The 10,229-nt window shown below is 45.2% G+C and overlaps 1 protein-coding gene across 1 annotated transcript in view; it reads right to left on the reverse strand.

Moving 5' to 3' along the window:
- ABAT (4-aminobutyrate aminotransferase) overlaps window positions 1–3,263 on the reverse strand; it is a 59,101-nt gene extending 55,838 nt beyond the window's left edge. The window contains exon 1 of the mRNA XM_063143541.1: window positions 3,206–3,263. The gene's annotated coding sequence lies outside the window, so the exon portion shown is untranslated. The remainder of the gene's footprint in view (window positions 1–3,205) is intronic.
- Between the last annotated feature and the right edge of the window lie 6,966 nt (window positions 3,264–10,229).

The raw sequence follows: 10,229 nt of genomic DNA on the forward strand, positions 1-10,229 counted from the left end.
TTTGGACCAATGACCTCACTCAGTATAATGCAATTCCATATACTCCAATGGCAATCAAATAACACCTCTTTTTCGCCTTATCATGACTAAGCATAAAGACCAAAGGGCAATTGTACGGTTTGATAACTCAGGTATAATATGACCGTTATGGTTTTATAACATACTGTGTGCAATCCAAGATCTTTCTACCACCCTAAGCAAGAGTTCTGCCCCATCCAAACAAAATAAAAATAAATAACCCCAACAAAAGCAAAGAAAACCGGTGGGTGGGACATTTCTGGTTCTAATCAGACAAGACTCAGTTGCAAGGAATCCTTTCTGCATTAATCCAATGTCAGGGAGGTAGAACGACGCCCTTTTATTCCAGAGACTGAAACAGGGAATGCACAACTGCTCCTTTCAAGGCACGGCAACATCACATCAAGAGCAGCCACAAAAACTGTTCACTCTTGATAAATCCTAAAGGAAAATGAGGCCTTGGTCTTTCTGGACAACCATCTGTCAGGGATGCTTTCTGGTGGATTCCTGCATTGAGCAGGGGGTTGGACTCGATGGCCTTTTAGGCCCCTTCCAACTCTACTATTCTATGATTCCAAGGAGCAGAAAAACCAATACGGAAGTGGGGAGGGCCAGAGGGATCCCCAGTAGGGAAAGAAATGCCCCAAGGTGGAAAAAGTTCAAATGCAAGCAGGGGGAACCATTTGCCTGGCGAAAGGAAATCAACCTTACATAAAGGGACACACGTACAGAGTTGTTTGTGGGAAGGATGACAGGCACGTGGGGTGGGGAACGAAGAGAAAGGCTAGGAAAAAGACACAGCAAGGAAGATAGGAGTCTTCCCTTGGCAGGGAGGCACTGGAAACCCTCCGGCTTCAAAGATGGGATTGGGGGAGAATTAGAACAGGACGGGATGTTGGCAAATTAATCACCTGCCACGTAAGAGAGGAATCAAGGTTGAAACATAGAGTGCAGGAAGAGGTAAACTTTCCTCTGCCTTCTCCTTATCAGCATCTTCCCATCAAACAGAAGAACCATTATTATTTTGGCAGGGAAATGGTGCATTTTCTGTACCCAACATGGCATGTACATGTAAGGCACGGAACATTCTACAGCTCCGTCCTGGACACAGAATTCACCCTCCCTGGAAATTTCTGCTTTTCATTACAGAAAATCCCCAAGGAGTCTTTAGTCCTCAAGATGACTGAGATAGGCCTGAGACCGCAGAGGCAATGCCTAGCAAAATGTCAAAATCTGAGCTAGGTTTTTAGGTAGAGGATGGGAACGCAAGGTTCTACTTGCTTGACCCTTCCCCATGACTTCCAGTTGCAGAATAATGTGTACTTTAATTTGCATCATTTAGGCAATTTTGCAAAATTCAGCTATCCATGTCCCAGACACCAATGCCCTTGGTGGAGAATTTAGGGACTCGCTTTTTAAGCATAGACTATGTACCGATCCATGGTTTCTGGAAGGAACTTTACCTCCCAAGTAAAAAAATGGTTAGAATCCCAATTAAGTGTGTGCGTGTGTGTGCTTCACTTGCGTCAGGTAGGTGCTGACCTCTTTGAAGTCTGCAATCCATTAAAAAAAAGTCATCCCAATTTGGGCTTTTTAGATAATAAATAGTCTGCTTTTGAACTAATTAACTGGCTATGAGTAAATTTGCATTGATACTTTGCTTTGAGTTTATTAACAGAACTGGGAAAGAACTCACAGTTTAATAAGCAAGCTGTTAACCATCGTTGCGAGGAAAAAGCCATCTTTAAGGTTTTTTTGCATTCTGCAGGAGAGTTAGCAAACCAAAACAAAATGTGCCTCAATAATAAGAAGGGTCTTAACGCTCAGATACACCGGTTACAATTTGCCTTCGCAGACAGAAAAGGGCCTCTCCTGGTTTAATCAGCTGGAGCTTTACCTCATTAATCCACCCATTCAGCCCAAATTTCAATGTAAACCCTGTCACAATGTTGGCTTGTTTTGCAACGCCTCTGAACTTTCAATTTCTGGCGTCTCAAGTTCAATGCATCTGAACTTTAGCACTTTGCAAGGTGCAAGAAAAACGACAAGAAATGTCAAACGCTGTTATGCCCCGTCTGCCTTGGAACAGCCTCCTCTGCCTGAAGAAGGACCAGCAGACCCTACTGGGAGGGATGGAGAGGAACAAAGGCATTCAGTATAGGATGACGGAGAAGGTCTGGGTAGGCCAGGAAATGAGAGTGGGCATCTTCAGCATGGGAAGGGCATCCCCGAAAACGGGGGGGGGGGGGGAGAGAAAGGCACATATCCAGTTTCTTTAAAATAGGATTTGGGGGGGGGGGGGATGCAGTAGTAATTGGGGATGCCCCAAGGAGAGTGGATTGGGATTGAGGAAAACAGCAGGAAACAGATACTGGGAAGTTGGGTGCACAAAATGGTTTGGAGGAACAGCTTCCAAACTGGGGAGGTGGGGGAAAATGGGAAATGCTGGGGCTCGATATAGTTTCTCTGGTAAGATTTTAAGAAGGTAAGAAGATCCATACTGGATGAGTCCAAGGGTCCATCTAGTCCAGCACTGAAGGGGGGGGGGGGTTGGGAGAGAGGTTGGGGTGTCCAGAATGGGAGGAGGAGGGAGGGGGACAGAGGGAAGAGCACTGCAGGAGGTTGGGGGGCAAGAGAAATATCAGGAAATGGGGGGCTTATGAGGGTCGCCCCACCCCAGCTGAACAGGGGCTGCGTTGGGGAGAAATACTGGCACAAGACCCGTCCAGAAAGAACCATGCAGTAGAGCACGGATGTCCTCTAAAAGGACAGGGGGAGATCATAAAGAGAGGGTGTTCGGGGGTGGGGTGGGGGGCAGGGTTTGGAACAATGTGGAACGTGTATTCACGGAAGGTGCGTTCGCATATTGATTCCACACACACACAGAGAGAATAAGATGGGGAAGCAGGATATGACAATGGGTGGAGAAAGCAGGGATTGCTAGAAAACGATGGGGAGGTAGTCAAATGCCGCCGGCCCCTCCCCACCCAGTACCTTGTTAAGAACTGAGTGGTACACTATTAATTGAATATTAGATATTCCCATTCATCGATAAATAGCTATAAGATAGGGGGGACCCCGAGGGAGGCGTCTCCAGCACAGGCGCCCTCGGACCCCCGGGCGCGGCAAGGGGAAGCCCCGACCCTCTCCTTCCTCCTCCTCCTCCTCCTCCTCCTCCGCTACTCACCGCGCCCAGGGATCCACCGGCTCTCTCCGACCTCCGCCGCTTTCCGCGCCGCTGCAGCCCCCTGCTCGCACCGTGGACTGGAGAGGGAGGCCGGAGCAGCAGCTGGCTCGCTCGCCGAACGCGCCGCAGCCAATGAGAGGCGAGCTCTCCCGCTCCGCTACGGCGCCGGCCAATGGGAGGCGCCGGGGACGACACACCCCTGCTCGGAGGGGAGGGGAGGGGAGGGGAGGGGGGCAGAAAGAGGAGGGGAAGGAGCCGCAGCCGGACACGAGTCCGAAAGAGGTCTTGGGAAAGCATCCAGGAGACGGCACCTTTGAGGGCAGGCTTTGGTGACGAGGGGCAGAGGAGAAGTTCTTGTAAGGTTAGGAAGAATGGACTTCTAAGGACCCTCTTGGCTCTCCTTATTCGCAGTGGAGGGGAAAGTACTCTTAACATGCTCTGATGCACCTTTACACGGCCAAACTGAATGCTGTGGTTGGCCCCGAAAACAGGTCCTGGTTATTTACTAGTTTTTTATAGGATGGTTTAAAAGTACCACCCTATACACTCCTATAGCATACACAATTTATTACTGAGACTCATATAGGATCGTGCCATAAGTTTTCTAATTATGACCTTAGTTGGTTTGTATGTGTAACTTCAGAACTAGTGCTAAGACGGGTAATGCTATGACCTGGGGGCTCAGTCCCTGAATTGTCTTCTCTTTGCAATTTCAGAACCCAAGAATACATTAAATAGTGCTATAGAATTAAACAGTCCAAAAGGCAAGATAATACCATAAATAAAATACAATTAAGAAAAGTCTCTTTGAGCATATGCAGTGTGCATTTCCTTCACTACCGCCCAACTGCAGCCTATCGCCACAAAACTAGGATTAAGCAGTCAGGTCACCCACACCCAGAAACCTTGAGGCCTAGAACTGGGCAAAAGGTGGGATACAAATCGTCATCGTCATCATCATCATCATCATCATAACAACAATAACAACAACCATCTGTCATCTTTTTTTTAAAATTGGGCACTGCTAATTGCCATGTGGAAGGCAGTGCATGAGAGGCATGGCCACCTACTAGGCAGGGTGTGTGACGTAAATGGTGGTTAATGACCCAATTGCAAAACATAGTTAGCTAGAAGAGAGCTTCTCCATTTAGCAGCTCAAGTATGGGAGTATCCAGGAACATTCCCCGCATGAAGGTTTGCTTTCTCTAGTTTGGAGCACACAACTCTCTTAATAGCTTTCCCCAGCCTGGTGCCCTCCAGATTTGCTGAATTACAAGTCCCACCATCTAAAGCCTGTTGGGGATAATAGGGTTTTTCTGTTTTAATTAGGGCATGGAGCAAAACGCCTGGCTGGTCAATGGCAGCAAAATGTAAGCTAAAGGAACTGTTCGCTTACTTTTTAAGAATAGGCAAAATCAAGAAATTTATTAATAGCTATGTAAGTCATGACACCTGGATGGAACCTCCTTGGACAGAGGTAGTCTACCATTGGGTGCCAAATGCTGGCTGCTGTGGGAAACCAATGATGGACTAAGTAAAGTACATGTCGGTTGCAATCGGACAGCCCACTTACTTGGGAGTAAGCCCCATTGAACTCAGTGGAGGTTCCTATTGATTAGACATATATAGGCTTGCAGCAAGTTGAGTAATATAGAATGCAAATATTTTATAGCTGAAATTCAGCATCATAGTGTCCATCAGCCACATGCTTGTCCTCTTGTAACCTCCTAACCATTCTGATATGCCTTCTTCTAACCAGGTTTTGCAACTAGTGCTGTTTATTAGTCCAGAAGTTAATCTGAGAAACAGCCATCCTGGAACCATAAAGTTTTTTCAAAATTCTCCTCTGCGAATCCTGATACCCAATTATATCCTCCCAATGTTCTCTGAATATACAAATATATATTTGACGGATTATAATTTGATACCTGTTTCAGCACTTGATAACCTCTGGCAGACTGACAGTTGCTACATGACATGCGATGGTATTTAGCAATGGATGTTATTTGACAGCTGGACAGTTTAGGGGATTTTATATTTCATCCTTGCTGAAACAAAATGCCAACAACTCTTGGAGCATTTTGAAGTAAAATTTCACATACAAGGCCTGAGTGGCAAAACAGAAAATTTCCGAGAATGTGTAATAATTACAGATCAACTGTTTGGCTGTCTTTAGTCTCAATTTCCCAAAACTTGACTTCAGGATTATAATTTCAGACATACGGAGTCAGCCTTACTGATTTGAGTAGGACTACATGCCAAAAAGCAATTGCTTTTCTAGTTTTCACTATTAAATAGCATGTTGCCCTTTTGACCAAGTGTTCCCTCCCATTCCTCCCACCTCCCTTCAATTCCCGTGTTATCTTCATTGTCCCCCAGCCTGGTTCTTCAAATCTCGCTGCTGAGACATTAATAGCCCAGGGTGCTGCCACCTTCAATCATGCCAGGAATCTCATGCCAGCAAAGCTTAAGCACACCGTGTACAATCAAAGATGGCAACGCTCTGCTGAGATTTGCAGGGAATCGTGGGCAAATTTGGGGAGGTGCTTGTTTGGGTGTGGGAGACATTAAAGGAATTCTCTGCCCAAGTCCCTTTATGATTGAGAGCAAGAGAAAAAAGGTACAATTTCATAGAATCACAGAATAGCAGAGTTGGAAGGGGCCTATAAGGCCATCGAGTTCAACCCCCTGCTCAATGCAGGAATCCACTCTAAAGCATCCCTGACAGATGCTTGTCCAGCTGCCTCTTGAATGCCTCTAGTGTGGGAGAGCCCACCACCTCCCTAGGTAACTGATTCCATTGTTGTACTGCTCTAACAGGAAGTTTTTCCTGTTGTCCAGCCGGAATCTGGCTTCAACTTGAGCCTGTTATTCCGTGTCCTGCACTCTGGGAGGATCGAGAAGAGATCCTGGCCCTCCTCTATGACAACCTTTTAAGTATTTGAAGAGTGCTATCATGTCTCCCCTCAATCTTCTCTTCTTCAGGCTAAACATGCCCAGTTCCTTCAGTCTCTCTTCATAGGGCTTTGTTTCCAGATCCCTGATCATCCTGGTTGCCCTCCTCTGAACATGCTCCAGCTTGTCTGCGTCCTTCTTGAATTGTGGAGCCCAGAACTGGACGCAATACTCTAGATGAGGCCTAACCAGGGCTGAATAGAGAGGAACCAGTACCTCACGTGATTTGGAAGCTATACTTCTATTAATGCAGCCCAAAATAGCATTGGCCTTTCTTGCAGCCATATCGCACTGTTGGCTCATATTCAGCTTGTGATCTACAACAATTCCAAGATCCTTCTCGTTTGTAGTACTACCCTTGGGAGCGTTTCTGAATAATACACAACCTTGCCATGGCAAAGGGTTGTCCGATGACATTCCGATAGGCAAAGCTCTACTAACATGAAAGAACTTGTAGATCTTTACTGACTCATAATATTGTTCTTCTGACAAGCATAAGAGAGATTTTCTGCCAATTATTGGCTTGTGAATTCAAATTAGTAAAATAATCTCCCAATGCTTGCATGTCAGAAGAACAGCTCCTTGACTCAGAAAGAACAGGTTGCTTACCTGTAACTGTGGTTCTTCGTGTGGTCGTCTGTGCATCACACAACCCACCCACCATCCCCTCTTCGGTGTTAATGCACTTATTGGTACCAATTGAGGGCTACCCTTCGGTGTAGGGGCCATAGCAGTCTCTAGGAACTGAGGGAAATGGGCGGGAACCCCAGCTACACATGCGTCGTAGGACGGTGGTGAGGAGTTTCCTCCGAAACAACTTTAGCTTTGGAAGGTTCCCGAATCGATGCACAGAGACCACGAAGAAGAACCTATCATGTCGTCCGAACCCAGCCACTGACAACTCATCTTGGCTGGATCAGTCATGAATGTCTCTTTGCTGCAATACAACTTAGGGTGGATTTGCGCAAAGCTTTAACACTCCAACGGCTGCAATATTCCTAAGCTGCCACAGCAGCTTTGCTGTGGCAAAATAACGGCATACACGATATAGGAAACTTCAAGTCCCACTTGCAGATCCAGCTATACATATGGCCAAGGGTATCCCAAGTAGAACATTAATGCGTCTGATGGCAACCAAGGAATTCTCTCCCCACTGTAGTACATTTACCAACCTTGATGGTATTTCGGTGCTGGTTTAAAATTTACCTCTTTAACCAGGCATTTGCTGTTTCTTATTTATTTATTTATTACATTTTTATACCGCCCAATAGCCGAAGCTCTCTTATGACTTCCTTTGGTCAATTTCCTGCTTTTATTGGGGTTTGTGTTTATTTTAATTGTTGCTTTAATGTAATCTGCACACATCATAATGAAGGGTGGTATATAAATACTTCAAATAAATAATACTCCTCTGGAATTAGTAGGTTGCATTTCTGATGGGCCAAGCAAGGAAGTAGAGCGTAGGATAGCAAAGCTTACAAGACAGACAGGAAGAAGTACGGAGCCTGAGAAAGGGCATAGCAGGGAAAGAAACACAGCAGGAACCTTCAGTCTGGCAAACAAAAGGGTGACCTAGAAAGCCATATAGGCTGTGAAAACCTATCACAGTAGGGGTCACTCACTGCCAATCTGAGGCAGCCGTTCAAATAATCCTGCAGGGTTTATTCAGGAGGGCATGCCTTACTTTTGAATTGTTCACTCACAGTTTTATAAAGAGGGAACATTCTCCAAAAAAAGGGCCACGGTCAAGGAAAGCTGCATCAGGGTATCCCAGAATTTTCATGTTTCCCTTTCTAGAGAGAATTTAGTCCTCTCTATAGTATGAAAGAGCATCCTGGGGAAAGGTGGAAGGCAGAAACAAGGCTGTATATTCCTATATGAGGATTCCGTACTCCTGTTGTTTTTAATACAACCTGCAGCAAAATGTTGCAGTAGATCCCCAACGCCCAAAGAGGAGGGGTCCTGTTCAGGGTTCCAGTCTGCCTGGAACAGGAACGGTTCAGTCCTCATGGACAGACTGGGGAGCTTTTAAAAGGGAGAAAGGATCCCCCATTACCCTTCAGCTGTTCACCTAGATGTAACAATAGAGGCCGTGGGTCTGGTTGTGGAGTGGTAGTGGGTCTGAAAAGTGGGATACTTTAAGCTTACAATCTAAAATTGGGGAAGGAAAACAGAGAATTATCAGAGAATACGCCTGTGACAAGTTTCCTACACTCGAGGGACTACTTCTTATGTGCAGAAGGCAGTCACAAATATGACATCGCGCTTACAGTCTGAAGTGGTACATTCAAGACTTCTTCCTTGTCAAACCATTTTACATAACGTACAGAATGGCCCTCATGTACAAGAATGGTGTGTAAAATATTATATCAAAAATCAATGCAACCGGGAACAGAATTGGAACTTAACTGGTGCACTCTAGAAAACAAGATGCCTGCAGAGTCAAGCAGGAGACTAATTGTAAATCCTGTTTTTCACTTCTAATCCTAAAGCAATTTGAATTACTCCTTTTGTTTTCAGATACATGCAACACGGCCATTCATTTTTGTTGTTTTGCTGTAATTCTCTAGGCAACCCCCTTAATCTTTCTTTTGTATAGGAAAAAAAAAATCAAATCGTTGGATCTAAGCTCTTTGAGAACTACCGTGCAATCAAATCTCGTTTGAGAGAAGCCTAGCTGGAAACCTTTGCCAAGGAGAACTTCAGCATTTCACACACAAGATCCTTGAACTCCATGAGATCATTTGCTGTGGTTCTCTTAGTATCTTTCATGGTTATGGAGTCTGCAGCTGCAAGAAGCAACAACAGAATACACACGAGTGAACTGCCAAAGGCCACTACATTTTGTTCGTGCAGCTTTCCACTTCATGCCTCCAGATATGTTGAACTACAACTCCCATCATTCCCAAGCACAGCAGCAATTGGCAGCTGGGGATGCTTGGGGTTGTGGTCCAACACACTTGTGAGGGCACCAGGTTGGGGAAGGCAGCTAAGGCAAAATAGCCTTTGGTCGGGTCGTGGTGACATCTAGTGGTGAACTGTCCGAGCTCTTCTGAAAGCTTTTCACAGCTTCCATGGCACAAAAAGCTGTGATCGGTGTGCTGAAAATGCAACAATCCCTGCATTTCATTAAAAAAATAAAAAATGTTCCGAAAAGGTCCCCTTGAGAAACACTACCATATTTCTTCAATTCTAAGATGTACTTTTTTCCCCATATAAACATCTCTAAAAATGGGGTGCGTTTTAGAATCGTGTGTGTTTCTTAGGGTGGTTTTTTTTTCTATTGGTGGTACTGAAATTAGTGTGCGTCTTACAATCGATGGCGTCTTACAATCGAAGAAATACGGTATTAAAAAAACCATTTAAAAGCAACAATTTCTTATATCCCATGTAAGAAAATCCCTGATTTGTGTAGAGACCCGAGCTGGCTTGGTTCTGTTTCCTAATGAAAGGTTTCCAGAAATGTCAAATACATATTGCCCCGATTATACTCTTTCAATCCACCCACATTGAATTCTGTCGTTCTTTCGTCAAAACGGAGAGTATTAGACAGGCTGAAACCTGGAGACAAGAAGTGTGTTCTTCTCCCTCAGGCCAGGAAGGCCGTTGAGAGCATCTCCGAGGTCCAGGTAAAACAAGTGAGGTTCGCCTAAGAACCTGGGGTGGAGATAGAAGTAGTAACCAACGTTAGTCCTACTTAGAGTAGACCTACTGAAATGGACACAACTTAAGTCCCATTCACTTCAATGCATCTACTCTAAGTAGGGCTAACATATAATATTAGCCATGGGTCTCTTGCACCCATGAACCACACGCACAACCACTGTCCTTAATGACAGTCAGAAAGGTCTTGCCTCATGCTCAGCACCACACCGTACAGTTCTCTTATCTGACTTTATATAGAGTACCTTAATTTCCCGTTCACCAGCCATGGCTCACTTATTACTGCAATAACAATAACAACAGCAACACCATCATCTTCAGGGGTGGGCAACATGCAGGCTGCTGCTCCCCGAATTTAAAAATGGGTGGGGTTTTTCTGACAAACAAAATGGTGCTAAATTGCAGC

Source organism: Elgaria multicarinata, chromosome 17 (genome assembly GCF_023053635.1).
Source record: "Elgaria multicarinata webbii isolate HBS135686 ecotype San Diego chromosome 17, rElgMul1.1.pri, whole genome shotgun sequence".
Lineage (NCBI taxonomy): Eukaryota > Metazoa > Chordata > Lepidosauria > Squamata > Anguidae > Elgaria > Elgaria multicarinata.